The sequence below is a fragment of the Mauremys mutica genome, chromosome 6 (assembly GCF_020497125.1).
Source record: "Mauremys mutica isolate MM-2020 ecotype Southern chromosome 6, ASM2049712v1, whole genome shotgun sequence".
Taxonomy (NCBI): Eukaryota; Metazoa; Chordata; order Testudines; family Geoemydidae; genus Mauremys; species Mauremys mutica.
In genome coordinates this window covers 22340813-22359931 of record NC_059077.1, presented here as the reverse complement: position 1 = coordinate 22359931, position 19119 = coordinate 22340813, and the positions used below count along the sequence as shown (strand labels likewise).

At 42.2% G+C, this 19119-nt stretch overlaps 1 long non-coding RNA gene across 5 annotated transcripts in view; it reads right to left on the bottom strand.

Moving 5' to 3' along the window:
- LOC123372412 overlaps positions 1 to 19119 on the bottom strand; it is a 375513-nt gene that overhangs the window by 217429 nt on the left and 138965 nt on the right. For all 5 annotated transcript variants that reach the window (XR_006580273.1, XR_006580270.1, XR_006580275.1 and 2 more), the window contains one exon: positions 10454 to 10651. This is a non-coding gene — a long non-coding RNA (uncharacterized LOC123372412). The remainder of the gene's footprint in view (positions 1 to 10453; positions 10652 to 19119) is intronic.

Sequence of the window (19119 nt, the reverse complement as noted above, 5' to 3'; positions counted from 1 at the left end):
TTAACAAACTTGTTTTTAACTGCATTTGAGTTCCTTTTGTATTCATTTTCTACAAATATTCTCCGTGTTGCCAGTTCTCACAAATTTTAATGCAAACACCACAATTTTGTCTCCTGCTGAAGGTAGTTTTGTGATGATGTGAACAGTTGCAGCCTTCAGGAAATGTTTGGAAGATAAACCATCCAGGGGGCTCATGAGACGATGCTCTGTAACATAAAACATAATCTGCATATCTGGAGGCTGAGTTCTCGTCATGGACCTCAGCTTTCTGCCATTAATATTTCTGCCCTTCACAATCCTGTGAGCCAAGTTCTCATATTTCAGGGTTAACTATCATTCACCAATTTCCCACAGCCAAGAGCTTGCACAAGGTCACGACTGGCCAAACTGTGAATAGAACGCAGAATTTTAATATAACATAACCAATACACCTCCACTTTGCCACGCAGTCTTTCAGAAAAAAATATGGCAAATCAGATGCATGTGTAGACCCACACTAACAATGTGGCTAAGTGTCATCCACTGCACTGCATATATAGATTTAGGACTGTGCTACTACTTCCAGGTTAAGAGAGCTGATTCTCTAGCTCACAATCTGCTCCCAGAACCGGGAAGAGAAACAAAGAAACCAGATGCCCAGCATTCCTCTGCTGTCTCACTAAAACTTGTGTAACCTACTAGCAATGTATGTGTTGTGCCTCCCTAGATGGGATGGGCCATGTAGAAAACAATAGCATTGCTTTCCTCTCTTCCCAAATATTATTCCTATAGCTGAAGTGGAACATAACAATGGCAATACTGGATCAGACCAATGGTCCATCTAGCCCAGTATCCTATCTTCTGACAGCTGCCAGTGCCAGATGCTTCAGAGAAAGTGAACAGAACATGGCAATTTTGAGCTATCCATACCATCATCCACTACCAGTTCTGGCATTTTCAGTTTAGGGACACCCAGAGCACTGGGTTGCATCCCTGACCATCTTGGCTAATAACCATGGATGGTCCTCCATGAACATATCTAATTATTTGAACCCAGTTGTAGTTTTGACCTTCCCAACATCCCTTGGCAATAAGATCCACAGGTTGACTGTGAGTTGTGTGAAGAAATACTTTTTTTTGTTTTAACCTGCTGCCTATTAATTTAATCAAGTGACTCCTAATTCTTGTATTATGTGGAGGGGTAAACAACAACACTTTCCTATTCACTTTCTCCATACCTTTCATGATTTTATAGACCTCTATCATATCCCCCTTAGTCATCTCTTTTTTTAAACTGAACTACCCTCGTCTTTTTAATCTCTCCTCATAGGGAAGCTGTTCCTTACCCCTAATCATTTTTGTTGCCCCTTTTCCGCACCTTTTCCATTCTAATATCTTTTTGAGTTGGGGCTACCAGAACTTCATTCAGTATTCAAGGTGGGGGCATACCATGGATTTACATAGTGACATGATATTTACTGTCTTATCATCAATCCCTTTCCTAATGGTTCCTAACATTGTGTTAGCTTTTTGGACTGCCACTGCACACTGACCAGATGTTTTCAGAGAATTAGCCAGGATGATGCCAAGATCTCTTTCTGGAGGGGTTCCAGCTAATTTAGACCACATCATTTTGTATGTATAGTTGGGATTATGTTTTCCAGTGTATTTTACTTTGCACTTATCAGCACTGCATTTCATCTTGTATTTTGTCTCAGTCACCCAGTTTTGTGAGATCCCTTTGTAACTCTTTGCAGTCAGCTTTGGACTTAACTTTCATGAGTAATTTTGTATTGTCTGCAAACTTTGCCACCTTGCTGTCCACCCTTTTTCCAGGTTATTTATGAATATATTTAACTGCACTAGTCCCCGTACAGCTCTTTGGGGGACCCCACTATTTGGCGCTCTGCATTTTGAAAACTGACTCTTTATTCCTACCCTTGTTTCCTATCTTTTAACCAGTTACTAATCCATAAGAGGACTTTCCCTCTTAACCCACGACTGCTTAGTTTGCTTAAGAGCCTTTGGTGAGGGAACTCAAAGGCTTTCTGAACATCCAAGTAGCCTATATCACCTTGTCCACATGCTTTAGACTCCCTCAAAGAATTCTTATAGATTGGTGAGGCATGACTTCCCTTTACAAAAGCCATGTTGACTCTTCCCCGGTATAATGTGCCCATCTATGTGTCTGATAATTCTGTTCTTCGTTATAGTTTCATCCAATTTGCCTGGTACTGAAGTTAGGTTCACTGGCCTGTAATTGCCAGGATTGCCTCTGGAGCCTTCTTTTGAAAAAATCAGTATTACATTAACTGACCCCCCCAGTCATCTGGCACAGAGACTGATTTAAGTGAAAAGGGTTGTGGGCTCAAAATCTGTTGATTAGCCATATAGAGATAAAAATACCTATAAGTATAAAAGCTGTGATTGCTGGAATTATTTTACATTGGAAAAATATTATACTTAGAAGTGAATTTGGATTCTGTGCTAATATCTTTTACTGTTGCATTTTTATTATTTGCATTTGGTTAGAAGGGGCTGTCCTTTTAAGACTAAGGTGTGGAAGATTTAGTGTGGGGGGGAGATTTTGCCTTTGTATCCAGAGAAAGACAGACCCTGCTTGTGTGAACTCCAGAGTTCAGAACTTTACTTAATAAAAGATATCTTTGTAAAAGGTACTCATTTCTAGAAAGTGGAACAGCATTTATGGGGGACTGGTTGTCTCACAGCACTGTTAATGAGCTATAGGGCTTTTTACCTGTAGGTCACCAGTTTGAATCCTACCAGTTCTGCGGGGATTAAGAAGATAGCCCATCTGATTGATGTGTGATAGTCCCTCTGTTAGATGAGTCTCAGCTCCAAATCACAAATTCACCATCATGCTTTGCAATAAATTGTAAGCTCTTCTGAGCAGACAGTCACTTACTTGGTGTTACCAACTCTCACATTTTTATCACAAGTCTCACACTATTTGGTGTTCTTCTTAAAGGCCTGTCTCCTGGAGTCAAGTAGTTATAAGAAAATCTCAGCTTTCGGGTTTTTTTTTTTAAAAAAGGTAAGTTTCTAGCCCTTGATTGCAAAAATAAGTTTGAAAGGGACTAGAATGTCCCCTAGAGATGGGGAAAAAAAGAGAAGGCATGCAAAAAAACCATCAAATTTACTTTATTTTTAACATCTCAGGATTTTAATCCAATCTCATAATTTTGGTGGTCCTGAGCCATGATTTTTGAATGCATGGTGTTGGCAATACACTTATTATATTTCTACAATATTTACAACAATGAGGCCCTCATCTTGGTAGGTCCTCTAGTGAGACTCACCCCAGCAGCGAAAATCATCTCTCTCTTTACATTAGCAGCATCATAATTGCCACTCAGGCAGTAGTAGTAGTTCCAAAATCAGAAGACAGGCCAGAAAATATGATTTAATCTTTTTGAAAATGTCATGATGTTTAAGCCAATCTCATGATTTTTGGTGGTGTGACTGATGATTTTTGAACTTTTGGGTTGGCACTACTATAGTCGTACAACTGAGATTTATTAACATAAATACTAAAAAAGGCAAAGTTTAAATTTGACTTTGCAAATATTAATTAAAAGCAAATTTTGAATGGCATGACCAAAGACAATTTTTAATTGTATATTTAACATTTAAATATGCCAATCAAAATTCATACTATTGCTGGTTAATTATATGAATTATCCAATCTCTGAACTGACAGAATACCATGTGATTCTGTAACTAGCCAAAACACCATGGACCTTAAGTTTCAAATATTCATAATGAACCATTGGCAAACAGCCTATACACTAAGAATTATTTCTTAAAGACACTGGTGCATAATTTTGAACAGTGAATAAGCTGGTTCCTATATTTGAGTGAAAAATCATGACCTTTCTTCAGCACAGGGAACAACGATCATCCTTTTGTATTCTTTTACATATCTAAGGGGTTGAATAGATATCTGGATAGTACAGTGCAACAATGCTAATGTTGGGTGAGGGAATTAGCATTTGCCAGTGAAAAAGTAAACACATTAGTTGGGTCTACACTACGGGGTTAAGTCGACCTAAGTTATGCAACTCCAGCTACATGAATAACATAGTTGGAGTCAACATAGCTTAGGTTGACTTATTGCGGTGTCTACACCGCACAGGGTTGACAGGTTGTCAAGTTTTGATGTTTCTCAAAGCACTAGTTCATGGGGTCAAATAAATACATGAGAATCTGAGCTGTCATTGACAAAGTAAGGTTTTAGCCCTCATGGTTGCAGAGAAAAGCTTGAAAATATGACCCGAGTGTAAAAAATACATAAACCAGAAAGAAATTATTACAAAAATCTCATAATGCTTTGGACAATTTTATGGTTTTCTGGGGACTGATTCATGATTTTTGAATTCTGGGGCCTGGCAGTTCTATTTGTTGGCTTCCCCCAAGCACTATGTCAGTTCATAGCTATACAGATATGGATTTACCTGATGAGGAAACATCAGTCTCTTCCTCTTTTCAGTTTGATCCAAAGGAAGTCTATAACTAAAACCACCAGTTGCTCCCAGCAATGGCTGCTATTAAGAACCAGCCTGCCCACTAACAGCGAATTCCGAGACTCATGAGCGTAGCAGTAAGCCATCAGCAAGAACAGAGACAATGTGGGTAATTTGCTGCTGTGCACCCGACATGAATCAATGGTCACTAGCTGAAGGAGTTCCAGAACAGTTTGAATATAGGCTCTTCAGGCGCTAAAGCTAGAGGTTCACGTTTTACTCAGAGATATGGGAAGTTTCATAACTGACTGGTTTTCTTTTGTTAATATGTTTCAATTTTTGCACCATCATGGACAGTCATCTCATCCAAAGGATATCCACACACTCAGCTGGTAATAAGGAGTATAAGTAACATGTTAATGAAATTCCCAGATAAAATGAGGTGTGCTGTGAACACCACTGAGAACAGATAAATAATCCTAGAGCTTCAATGAGGTTAGAGACATAGGCAGAAAACAACATGAGGTTTTATCTATCTGTGATACTTACATGGCCCCAATCACCATAATATTTGAGTGACTCATACTTTTAATGGGTTTAGCCTCACAGCACCCAAGTATCATTATCCCCATTTTACAGATGGGGAGCTAAGGCACAGAGAGTCTAAGTGATTTGCCCAAAGTCACATTAGAAATCTCTAGCAGCGTAGGAACTTGAATCCAGGTCTCCTATATCATAGGCTAATGACCTAACTACTGGACCACTCTTCCTGTCTAATTGCAACACTTCAAGCTAAATAAATCTGGGGGGAAATACTCTGAAACCGATATTAACAATGGGGGAAGAAAGAGAGAGAGATGTGGAAAACAGCAATGCTGAAAGAGGTATGGGGTGACAGAGGATAGGAAATTTGACATAACTTTGCAGTGTGATATGGTAGCAAGAAAGGCCAATTTAATTATGGACTGTGGAGACATCAAGTCATAGAGAATAAAGATGATAATCCTTCTCTGGTAAGACCACACCTAAAATATTACAGCTATTTCTAAGCACCTCATTATGAGAATGATATTGCCAAACTGGAGGGCATTCAGAGAAGAGCAATAAAAACTATTAAGGGGATGGATTTATGAGAAAAGATTAAAAGAGATAAACATGTACTCGACTAAGAGACACATGAAGCGAAATGTTAATTATCTAAAAGGACTTTATTCAAGGGTATAAATGCCAAGAAGGATGAGGAATTGTATGGATTATTTAGTGGAATATAAGGGAATACAGTTAGGGGCCATGGAGTGGAACAGACACAAATACTGTATACATTTACATTTAGCTGTGTTAAAAAGCACACAGTATGTGTTTTAATATGGCTAAATGTAAATGTATACCTCTAGGAACAAAGAATGAAGGCCATGCTTACAGGATGAGGTACTCTATTCTGGGAAACAGTGATTCTGAAAAAGATTTGGGGGTTGTGGTGGATAATCAGCTGAACATGAGCTCCCAGTGTGATGCTGTGGCCAAAAGGGCCAATGTGATCCTTGGATGCATAAATGGGGGATCTTGAGTAGGAGTAGAGAGATTATTTTACCTCTGAATTTGGAACTGATGTGACCACTGCTGGAATCCTATGTCCAGTTCCGGTGTCCACAATTCAAGAAGAATGTTGATAAATTGGAGAGGGTTCAGAAAAGAGCCATAAGAATGATAAAATCATTAGAGAACTTGTCTTTAGTGTTAGAATCAGGGAGCTCAATTTATTTAGCTTAACAAATAGAAGGTTAAGGGGGTGACTTGATCACACTTGATAAGTACTTACAGGGGAACAAATATTTGATAATAGGCTATTCCATCTTACAAACAAAGGTATAACATGGAAGTTGAAACTTGATAAATTCAGACTGGAAATAAGATGTACATTTTTAGCAGTGAGCATACTTACTAACCACTGGAACAATTTACCAAGGGTCAGAGTGGATTCTCCATCACTGACGCATTTTAAATCAGACTGGACGTTTTTCTAAAAGATAGGGATTATTTTGGAGAATTTCTGAGGCCTGTGTTGTGCAGAAGATCAGACTAGCTAATCACAATAGTCCCTTCTGGCCTTGGAATCTATGAATGTATGAAATAATGGCAATGAGGACTGGATCAGCTGTCTTAATAGGCTATTTCTATCTTGACCTTAATTTCTATGATTTCCAGTAGATTTATGAAGTCTAGATGTGTCTCTGTCATTGGAAGGAGGACCTAGGGAGATGAAAGGGACGAGGTACAGGAGTTCTCAAACTTCATTTCACCGTGACTCCCTTTTGACAACAAAAATGACTACATGACCCCAGGATGCAGGACCGATGCCTGAGCCCGCCCAAGCCCTGCCACCCTGGGAGGGGAGGCCAAAGGGCTTCAGCGCCAGGCAGGGAGCCTGTAACCTGAGCCCAGCCGCCCAGGGCTGAAGCCCTCGGGCTTTGGCTTTGGCCCCGTGCCGTGGGACTCAGGCTTCAACCCCAGGTCCCAACAAGTCTAATGCCAGCCCGGTGACCTCATTAAAATGGTGTGGTGACTCACTTTGAGAACTGCTGAGGTAGAGGCCATTTGACTGACATTGTTTTGTGTGCAGTGAGGTGTGGGCAAATTTGTTGTCCTCTGTGCAGCTTCTGGTCTTGTTAAATTTGTGTAGCATAGTTTGCCTGTATGCACAGTGTTAAAAAATAGACACCCCAATATAAAATATAAGCTCTGTAATGCCAAATCCTACAGTTCTTGACTTCAGCAAAACTCACGCTGAAGTGAGTACACTTTTGTCTGAGTAGAGACTACAGAATTTAGCCATAAAAAAAAGTGGAGGACCCAGTCTTGCAGTTCTGACTGAGGCCAGGTCTACACTCAAAAGTTAAATCAACCTAGCTTTGTCACCCATGGATTTGCATTAACTACAGCGATGGGAGAACCCCTCGTGTTGCCGTAGTGAGTAGCGCACCGCTACAGCAGCGCAGCTACAGCACTGAAGCTGTGCCCCTGTAGCACTTCAAGTGCAGACAAGCCCTTGGGCAAAATGTCCATTCACTTAAGACTGTAGGATCAGCCAGAACATTATTTATTTATATTTGCAGGAAATAAATATACATTAATTGTTAGGGTTTGCAGCACATCTGAATAAACTAAAAATGTCCAGTGGTTTAAAAATAGTGCATTTTCCTGCCTATTAAAGCGTCCAAAAATAGAGAGTAACCTTTGGGGATTTTTCTTGTATTTCCATAGGGGACAGGTGAAACTGCACAAACACAGAGACCCCCACCTATATTTAATCTCCCCTCATTCCCTGGCAGAGAACACAGAAGATGTTTGAAAATTTTGGATGTGCTAAAAAATGTCTTTGTCCATTTCCCCTGTGGGGTTACGTTGTTTTACAAAGCATTATCTATAGTGCTTTACATGGAAGTTGCCTTAAGTTTTTGCCAAACATATTTTCTTCAATCGGTTGCACATCTAGTGTATCTTTTCTTCCATCTTTTTCTTTCGCCTTACTTTCTTATAGATGATAACTTTCTGTCAACGCTTCTCTCTCCTCACATCCCACTGCTTCCCCTTCCCCTGCATTGTATTGTCAGTCTTGCATCTTCCACATCAGTCCATCCTATTTTTTCTATTTTCACACTCCAGACACCCCAACACTTAGGCTTTTTATCTAGACTAGGATTTAAAGGTTTGATATTAATTAGATAGAGCTAGGTACCTCAACCTAACACCTCCTAAAACTCTAGTAAAGACAAAGCAGTTGTACTTTAGCACAAGTTAAACAGATCGAGTTAAAGCCTAGTCTAGCATTAGATTTTAAAATCCTAGTCTAGATAGGGCCTTACATTCCAAACCCACTAATCGTAACCCCTGCAAACCGACAGCTACTCATCCACATTTGCTGCCCCCTCAAAGTCATTCACATGCTCACATCTAGTGACTTCCAGCAGCTCATGTATCCACTTGTACTCATGAGGAAGGAGTTTCTTCTGCAGCATAACATAGACTCTTTTGGAGCCTTTGCTGGGAGTTAGGGGAAACTAGCAGGGAGCTGATGATGAGGGAGTGTGGGGGAGAGGGCTTGGGTATTGTCTGCTCAGAGGGCCGTCGTGGGAGAAAAGGAGAAAGCTACATCTGTCAGAAGGTTTATTTTTCTTCCCAGTTTTGTTTATGTTTGCTGCTCCTCTATTCTGTCACCCGAAGTCAGCATTTCTCAAATGTGGCTACTGGGGGCCTTTCTTCCAGTCACCGCCTCCTGGGCGGTGATTGAGGGGGCAAAGCAGTGGCCCCTCTCCCAGGGTTGCCAACAGGGGTTGGGCCCTGCTCCCTCTCTGGAAACACAAATGCTGGAGGCACAGGCAGACACAGAGTTCCACACCTTCCCAGAGACAGTGGGGTCAGACTTCCACCCTGGGGTGGCAGGCAGCAGGCTCCAGCTGCAGGGCTCCATCCCCCGGGCTCACCACCCCACATCATCCCTGGCCCCTGCTGCCTCCTTATCCACCTCCCCATCCAGGGCTTAATTTGTTCCTGGGCTTTCCATGGCTGAGTAAATCTGTGGTGAAAAGTGATATTTGTATGTTTGTTAATATCACTTTTTACAGCAAACTTAGTAGCTAGCTGGGAGGCTGTGAAAAGTGATATTAACATACATCTATCACTTTTCACAGCAGCAGACTTACTAGCTAGCAAATCTAAAAGAAAAACAACCGAAAAAGCAAAAGAAACAACAACAAAAAAGACAAGAATGTGAAAAGCACCTTATTTGTATTTCTATTTTGATTAGGTCCAGTAAAGAATAGAGACAAGTGTACGTTATTTTTGTTACTGAGTCAGCAAACAAAACCCTACATAAATTACCATGATTTGGTGCATATTTATTTATTTTTCCTAAAGTTAATTAAATATTTTAGGAAAAATTGTCAGACTGGCCAGCAGCAAGAGTTGGTGGCCACACTCTGAGGCCACCAAAAAATTTGTTTTGAGACCCCCTGGGTGGTAGCATACTCTGCCTGTAAGGGAGGGCCAGGCCAGATGGTAGGGATTCACAGGTATCCTAATGCTCATCCAGTTTGTTTTTCAAATCCATGCGTAAAGAAGAATTTCTGCACACAGATCAAGTGGAAGGGTGTGGACCATCACTTTACATCTTAGCACCATCCCTTTTTGTCCAAACCATAAGAATAGGGCCTGGCTGGGAGGTGGAGGAGGGATGCTACCATCCCATGACCAGTCCAACAGGGTATAATGCAGCTTCAGATTCAATGGAATCCCTTCTAAGCTGTGCAAGTGCCCTTTTTAGGGAGAGTTCTAGGGGCAGCAGCAGGCAGGAAAGCCCCTGGATGATTTGGCTCAAAGACATTTATTTTTTCAAAGGTAGTCATGCTGCCAGGGAGCCCAGAGCTGGAAGAAAGATTCCTGGAGATTGTGTGGAGGCACAAAGCTATACATGGATCCCCCACAAGAACCTCAGTTCTGGGGTCTGAACTTCTTGCTTATTCCAGGAGTGGAAGAACCTCACAAGCCCTTCCCCAACTCCTCATCCTTAAAAAATTATCTTAGGACAATTCTGCTATGAAAACTCAATAGCTTATGCTCCTCTCTGGTTCCTTTGTTAGGTACAAGAACTAGAATGGATAAGGGAGCAAGGAGCCCCCTAACAATAAATGAGCTCTCAGTCCTTTACTGTGAGACCAGCATCTATCATCTGGTTGGCTATCACCCTCTACCATGTAATTTCCCTCCCCCTTCCTATGATGGATCACAATATGAGTGAAGACAGGCATATGTAAACCAAACAGAAAATGTTGATTTGGGGAGATGTATACGAAGTGGGGGCAGGAAAGCGAGTAAACATTAACTGAAACTTATTCTTCTACAGGTACAGTAAACTAGTGAACGTGCGGCGTGAAGCCAGCACCCAAATCAATACCAGATGGAGTACAAGGTCAGTATGAGACACATATAATCACCCTTCCGTGAGTTGCTCAGGACCTCTATCTCTTAGCTCGTCTAGAGCCTCGAGAGAGGAACACTGGGGCGATCCCTCGTTGGTCTGTTCTTCCCTGATGACACCAAGACAGGTTTCCATGATGACAGCAGCGCGGCATCTGAAGGCAGATGATAATGGCTAGGTCTGTGGTGGGTAACTGGTCTGGAGTCTAGGCAGCCTGTTGGAGCAAGACACGTGCACCAGCCTCTAGGATGGGCAGCAACAGCTCCTAGCTGAGGTAACTGCTGGCCTTATAAAGATTCTAAGGCGGGAAACCTCGTAGAATTCCCACACAAAACCAGTTTGAGCTGGTACTTGTTAACCACTGTACCACTGCTGACCGCTGAAAAGGGCGGGAAGCATTCTAGCTAACCCTTGGGTCACATGACCAATACTCCATTTTGGATTATAACATGGATGCCAAATACAATAAATAATAATAATACAAACATAAACTTTAGGATTTTGCCCCTAACACCTTCCAGCTGGGTTTCCCCCCAAAAGAAATGATGTGACCCTTTGTAATTATGTCTTCATGGACAACTGAGACTTACAGAGAGATTCAGAAATACTTCTTTGAACATAAGGTATCACCACTGACTGTCTCCCCCCATCAGTAGTGGCATTTCCCACTGCTGGCCAAAACCCTGCTCACCAGACGCCCGCCCACCAGCAGTGAGTGGGCAGGGTACAGTGGTCGATGATGGGGGTGGGGGTGCAAGGCTGGTGGCAGGGTAAAGCTGCAGCATGTGGGGACAGGCATCTTCCCTTGCTGGTCCGTCAGCGCAGCCACCACTGCATGCTGGTTCTTAGCCAGCAGGGCCCCACCCCCAATCCCGTTTCCGGCCAGCACTGGCTGCGCGCTGCAGCGGCTGGTGACCGCGAGCAGGCGCCAGGCAGCAGCTGATTAAGTGTCGCCTCTCCTGTCCACCCATCTGCACTTTACATGCTCTCCCTCTTGCTGTCCTCTCCCTGCTTTGCCCCTCCCCTGCACCCCGCTGCTCCTCCATATCCCGTCCCCGGCGGGGTGTGTCCCACTCCCGGTGCTGTGCGGAGAAACAGCCCCTGGTCAGAGTGCTCAGCTCACCAGGAGCCTGGCTGGCAGGCTCCCTCTTACCCTCACTGCCTCTGGTTGGGCCAGTGCCCCAGGAAAGCCCAAGACCCTCCGACCCAGGGCGATGCCCAGGAGGATATGAGCCCTGCATGTGCCAAAGCCCCACACAGCACTAGCATGGGGAAGCCTCTCCATGCCTCAGCTAAGCTCTGGAGTGGCAGGGGAAGAGGAGGAAATGATTTCCAGCCTGTTCCCGCCCCGAACCTGCAGGCTCCACAGCAGCTCCCCGGGCAAGGACTTAGCACCCTCTTCACACCCACACACACCCTTCCTGGGTCCTGTCCCCAGAGTGTGGGGCTACTCTGTCTCCTAGGCACCCATCCCTGCTGAGCCACCTCTCTGGCTGGGTTCGCTGAAGCCCCTGCAGTCAGGTCCCCATAGGGCTTAAGCCCTTCCCGACGGCACTGTAGCCAGGGGACAGGTGGTGTCTGGGTTGTGTCGGTGGCAAGCAGCAGCCTGGAGGGTTTAGCTGCCTTTTGACACTGTGTGGGCAGGAAGGGACAAGGGGATAGATGAGCTCTGCAAAGACATGGGCCAGGTCATCCCTTCCCCCTCCCCTTCTCTTCTCCTGCAGCTGAAAGCAGTTCCGTCCCTTCTCTCCCACACAGTGCCAAAAGGCTGCTGCTGGCCATATTCTGGTGTGAACCCTGGCAGAAATCTGGTGAAGGGGGGAGGGGAAATGTGACCCTGCGTGTCGCCCCCATGGGTTGCCTTGGGAAGATGTGGCACCAGGTACCAGAAAATGCGGGTCCATCCCAGATGCCCAGCCAGGCATGGAGGGCAGAGAGTGCCAGGCACGGAGGGTCGGGTCGGTTGGTCACCCCCTTGTGTGAGAGAGGTGTATGGGAGTGTGTGTGTCACCTCTCCCCATGTGAACCCTAAAGCATTAAAGAATCCAACTACTCAGTATTTCTTTTTAACAGGGGCTCAGTGAACTTCAGTCAACTTGATGTTAATTTGAATGTCTGTATTGCATAGTTCTGATTGATTGCTGTTGAACTCACTTGAATACAAGTAATTTTACCAGGAGTCCCGTATTCAGAATAGGGAAATACGGTCACCCTGCCTATTAATGAAATAAACTGTTCCTTGTTTGCTTTTAGAAAAATAATCAACAAAATTCAGGTCCTCTCCATGATACACTGATTTTCAGTTTTGCAATTGCAGCTGTCCTTTCAGATTATGCAGCCTGGATCAGTATCATTTGTTTTAAACTGTAGATATATGTTTCAATATAAAGTTGTGATCCGGAAAGCTGCTCTGTCTGGGTAGATCCCTGCATCTACATAGAACCCCACTGAAGTCAATAGGAGTTCCCCAGCACAGAACAACTAATATGATGAGGGCATAATCTTGGACCAAAAAAAGAACAAAGATAAATGAACTATAACTATCTGAACTATGAATAGTTTACTACACCAGTATTAGCATATTTAGGAACAAATTTTATAAATTAAGAGCCCCAGCCCTTACTCATATGAGTAGTTCCATGGGCCTCAGTGGAAGGAATACTGTGTGAGAGAATGAGGATTACTCATAGTACTCCCGTTGAGTAAAAGTTCCAGGACCTAATCCATTGTTACTGCTTTTTGAGGGCAGTGGTGAGGACGGAGCATATTAGAAAGTGCAAAGAAATGTTCCCATTAACCTTTACCAGTTCTGAATCTTTGTTGTGCAGTATATATACAGTATTTGCTTCTCTTATATCTATTATCAAAGTGACTAATCAGAAGTCAGCCATGAAAAACGGACCCGTTTCTTAATGTTGTTCTCAAAAGTGTCTACAACAAAACAAGGGATGTAAGTAGCCTTTTACTGGCTCCCAGCAGGTACCATCAATTACTAGATTCTAAGCAGCGTTATGACATCACCAGGGAGCGTGACTTAGATCAAGAGTTTGGCAAGAAGTTCTGGCAACTGCTAAATCAACAGCAATCAAACTGGAAAACCAACATGCTTGCCACCATAAAATTTAAAAGAGAGCTTATTGTGCCTCAAACACAGCAGCAGGTTTAATAGAAAAGTAGACATGTTTATAGTCCCAGATTTACAACATGACTTATAAACATCTTATTACTTAGAATCCAGTCTGCTGCCCTAGAAACTAAGAATGTTACTTTGTTGAGAAGAAGGACTTGTTGACATAAATGTCTTGCCTAAGTTTGCCATTGTGGTTAACCAAAATGCATTTACTACTGAGAAAGTAAATAAAAGCAAACAAGATGCCTCTTATACTACAATACAGTAAGGTTCAAATTAACCTACCTTAATGCTATGACATAAATATGCTTAATATTTATGGAATTTTTTAAAAGCAATTTACCATGTTGGGCTTAAAGTCTTATACGAGTCCTACTGAATGGGAATGTGTTTTCAGAATTACATGTGCTTAAAGACCTCATATTCAGAAAAGCTGCCATGAATACCACAGTTGACCATGCTGCAAATAAAATGGGTCATGGTCTAATCTTACATTAAACATGGATAAATCCGTTCTGCACCATGTTACAGTTTCACACTGAAATGGTTACCAACAATTAAAATCATAGCACTAATGGAAAATAATGTTGTATAAATATTATTCAACCACATAAAACTGTACTAAAGTAACATTAAGAGGGTGACTTAAATCCACAAAAAGCAGGAAAATTCAGAGTGAAGGTGGAAAATCCAGCTTGATAACTAGGAACAGCAAAAGATCAGGTATCATAGGACACAGTTCACAAGCTCACTCCCTGACAGGAAATCCTTCCAAACAGTGAAACACAATGAGATTGAGGGTAAATCCAGAGAGTGTCCATTTCAATTTGAAGCCTTAACTCTGCATTGTCTTGTTTCTCTAAATCAGACAGGCATGCTCAGCAGTACTGAAAGGCAATTTCGTCTAATTTAAATGATCTTTCCCAATATTTTTTTACTTTAAAACCACTTAATTTCTATTTTTTAAAACTACACTTAAAACCATTAAAATCCATTTGTTAGACCTGTCTCTAATGACTTTTTAAAATGTATTTTATTAGGGATTTCTTCAAAACAACTCCATCTAACTGGTCTAATATAAAGACTAACATAGGAGTATATTTTCACAGCAGGAATTTATTAGTGCTTGATTTTCTTATAACACCCCAAATTGTGGGTATTATCCAAAACAGATAAAAAAACATGGTCCCTGCTCCAGAGGGCTTAGAGTCTAAAGCCCCAATCCTGCAACTCACCATGCCTCAGTGTAAAACCCTAAACCTGCAAACACATAAGCATGTGAATAAATTTACACACATCAGCAGCCTAATGGGACTACGTATGTGCACAAGCAATTGCAGGATTAGAGTCCAATATCAGACATGCTGCAATGAAGTGAAATAGAACAGTAGGTGGAAGATGTGGAAGGAAAGACAAAGGTTACAGTAATGGGATCATGCAGTTTCTCAGTTAAAGCTGTTAAGGCTATTTTTACACCATCCCACATCAGAGTGGAGAACTTGGCTCACAGTGCATTGATTCTTCTAACACACACACACACACACCCCACCACAAAAACATCTGCACTTTTCAACTAAACCACTCTATGGACTAACATTTCCACAGATTGGCCAGGTCCTCTACTCCACTGGAAAACCCTTGCCTACACCTGAGTCACTTACTGTGACTTCTGCAACTTACTCCTACCTTTTTTGATTGGGGGGAAGCATTTCCAATCAGTTTGTGTGTTTGTGGTTATTGTGGAAAACCTCGTGCAAACAGGTGTCTTGCATTGTACTCTCTAGGCAGCAAGATTTACCCTCATTTTCCTCCTCCGGTAGAAAGTTCCACATTGAAGGGCTTTCCGCCAGCTACACAGAGTTTCTCTGTCAAGCAGAGCATCTCACTTATCTCAAGGTGAGTTACAGAGATAGAGAAAGAGAGAGAGAGAGAGAGAGGGGCAGTCTTTCTAGTAGCTGAACACAGTCCACTGAGTCTTTTTAAAAAATTAGCACCAGGTCTTTGAATTGTACCCAGTCTTGTAAATCAACGACAGCTGATTGGAAAATGTCAACAAAAATTAAATTTCAACAAAAAATCAGAAATGAAATTTTTCACAAACTCTCTTTCAAACAGCTCTAAAATTATCTCCCTGCAATACAGTTAATCCATCTTGAAGCCCTTCTCCAATCTACTCTGAAGATCTAGACACATACACCCCAGGGATCACATGCCAGGCAGCTTCACTCAGCTACAGCCTAGTCCATCTCTCATTTAAATTAATCTGTTTTTCATCAACATCTGCAGATCTTGGCTTAGTGCCTCGACTGAATACTGAGAATACATTTCTGCATAAATAACAACAATAATAAATCAATCACTAATAATAATCAGTCAATCACAAAAGGACTTGCACAAAATGACACTGGGCAGTCCAAGATTTTCCCAATACAAAATCCTTCCCTCATCCCCATAAAGATGGGGCTCATCTACCTTCTCTGCTCAAGGGCATGTTATGTAAGCTTGTCAACTTACATTATTGCTTTAGAAGGTGATACCATAAAACATCCTCCCAAGAATTATGAATTATTTCAGTGCTAATATTGTTCTCTATGGCACAAGAGTAGAATTCCAAACTCCATCACAACACCCTCTCCCCGTTAGTCAATAGAGAGAACTTTTTGACCCAACTTCTTACAGAGGGAGATGATCCTAGTTCCTTACCAGTTCAGGTAACTCTAAAGAGAGGATGTCTGGCAGATCAGTCAGGCAGGTGCTTTCTTACTAGAAATGGGCTTGACCCCTAACATTTGAGATATCTTGACTCCAGAGCTGATTTGCGCCCATCCAGTTCTGACACTGTGGCTGTTATCCAAAGAAAATATTAAGGTTGGAAAAAAGGTAATCCAGAAGAAATAATTCAGTTAAAAGAAAAAAGCTGCATAGTAACCTAAGAAAAAGCTTTAAATAAACTTGTTTAGGCTTTATGAGAAAAATTGATTATTTAATGCTCAATGGGCCTCATTCTCCTCTAACACGTACCAGTTGTACAATAGTGTAACTCCATCAATTTCAATGGTGTTTCCTCAATTTTGCACTGGTATAAGTTAGACAGAAATAAGTCAATTTATTTCTATTACTATAATGTCTTTTTAAAAGTCCTATCTCCTTCTTGGTCCTTTTATATTTTTATTAGGCTAGCCTATTATTTCAGAAGATTTTTTGCAACAAGACATCAGTATGAAGCTTCACAAAAGACATAAGGCCAAATTTACCACCAAAGCCCACATCTTTATGTTGCTCCAATATTGCAAAGTAGCCAATTGAGACAGGTATATGTTGCTTTGAATTTCACAAAGTAGCTGGAGTGTACTGCTGAATCTGGCCCCTAATGTTAAGGATGGCATTGTTTCAAAAGGTACTTTTTAAAAGAATGTGCCCCCCCCCGGCTTATTTATTACTTGTGAGAAAGTTTACAGTAGGCCTAAGGCTACCATCTTTTGTCAAGGTGCTGCAAACAGACTTGATTCTATGTAATAAAATTTAGAGAGACAGGTTGAATACTATTATATGCTCCACAGAAAACACTGCTTAATAAGTAGGCTGCTGCATTCTACACCAATTTAAATTTCTGGGTGAGCTTACTATGTAGCTTTCATGCACAGCACATTGAAGGAGGAGATATTATTCTGATCATATCTTCTGATTATTTCCCCTAAGCTACTATCATCACCTTTTTATCTGGATCAGACGAGAGAGAGATACACAGCTGGATTTCATCAGCATACTGAAAGCACTGTAGCTCATATCTCTTCACTAACCTACCTCACACAGCTACATTAAACAGAATGAGAGAGCAGACAGAACTCTGTGGACTGCTGCATGACAACATGATGGAGCAGCGACTGCCCTGACACTCACTCTGGAAATATTCAGCAAGGAAAAGGCTTTTCAAGACCAGCACCCACTCCTGCTGCAGTCCTCAAGTCAACACCACCTCATAATCAGGAGGTACCAACAACAACTTGTAGATATCTCAATATTGGCACAGACAGGATGTCCAATCTTCCAAAGCTACCAGTGCAGACTCTATCCCAGGCCCAGTACTGTACCCAGACTGACAAGAATCAAGGTGACGTGAGGCATCTACTTACACTGAATTGTCTTGCCATAACCTCTCTGTATGACCTCAGCTCAGAATGGAAGATTAGATTCTGGACAACAGTTAGCCAGACTGTCAGCACTAAATGCGGGTTTCTTGAACAAAGGCTGTAAAACAGCTTCCTTAAGAAAAGCTGGCACCCTGTCCTCCCTAAGGAAGGCATTGACTATCTGATATTTCCTTACTGCCCTTCACCTGTCAGGAAGAAACATGAGTCCACGGGACAGGTTATAGACTAATTTATCACAACAGATGATAGAACAAGGAGTAATGGTCTCAAGTTGCAGAGGGGGAGGTTTAGGTTGGATATTAGGAAAAACTTTTTCACTAGTAGGGTGGTGAAGAACTGGAATGGGTTACCTAGGGAGGTAGTGGAATCTCCTTCCTTAGAGGTTTTTAAGGTCAGGCTTGACAAAGCCCTGGCTGGGATGATTTAGTTGGGTTTGGTCCTGCTTTGAGCAGGGGGTTGGACTAGATGACCTCCTGAGGTCCCTTCCAACCCTGAGATTCTATGATTCTATGATTCTATGAACACCTCTCGAACCTCAGAAAGCACTACCAACTTAAACTCAATCAGAGACAACCTGACATTTGCTGCCATAGGATTCCTCTCTGTAGCCATGGAACAGATATTGTGACCCAGATTTGTGCAGTTTTAGCCACAGAATAATCAGAAATTTCCTCACAACACAAAGGTCTCCAATCAGCCACCAATGGAAAGCAACTCAGATTAACCAAGCTGTCCATCCCTTGAAACAAATTTTGTATTTGCCCAGGAGATCACTCTACTCACTAGAGCTGAATGAGTGAATATTTCACTGACAATGTTACTATTCATTTTTATTATATCTACCAAGTTCATCGACTGTATGTATCAGCTTCCATTCTCTGCCATCCATCACCATTCAGCACGGATTGTCATAAATAATGTTCGTTGCCATGCGTGTGTTTGGCCCTAGCTGCAAAGGTGTGGATACATATTCTTGTCCATCCTGTTTGATTAACTAAGCAAGTCCAGGTCTCTGCCCTGGGATTCCATGAACACTGCCTTAACACTGTGCTATGTTTCCCATATTCATTAATATTTCCTATCAAATAAATGGTGGATCACACATAGACCACATTGCACCTGTGCTCCAAGATCTTCACCAACTTCCAATTTGTTTCCTGGTGTAATTCAAGGTGTTGGATTGGCCCTGGCTACTTGGGAGACCATCTCTCTTCCTGTGCAATTTCAACTGAGGCACTTGAGCTGACAGCTCTTCTGAGTCAACAGAGATGGGCCTGCTGGCAGATTCCCCTGACTCACTGCCCACCATGGTCAGACATAGTGCTAGTTCTTGTCCCTGGGGTCTCGCTGCAAAGCCCATATGCTTTCCTCGTGTTTGAAAAGGGGGATGACTAAGATAGA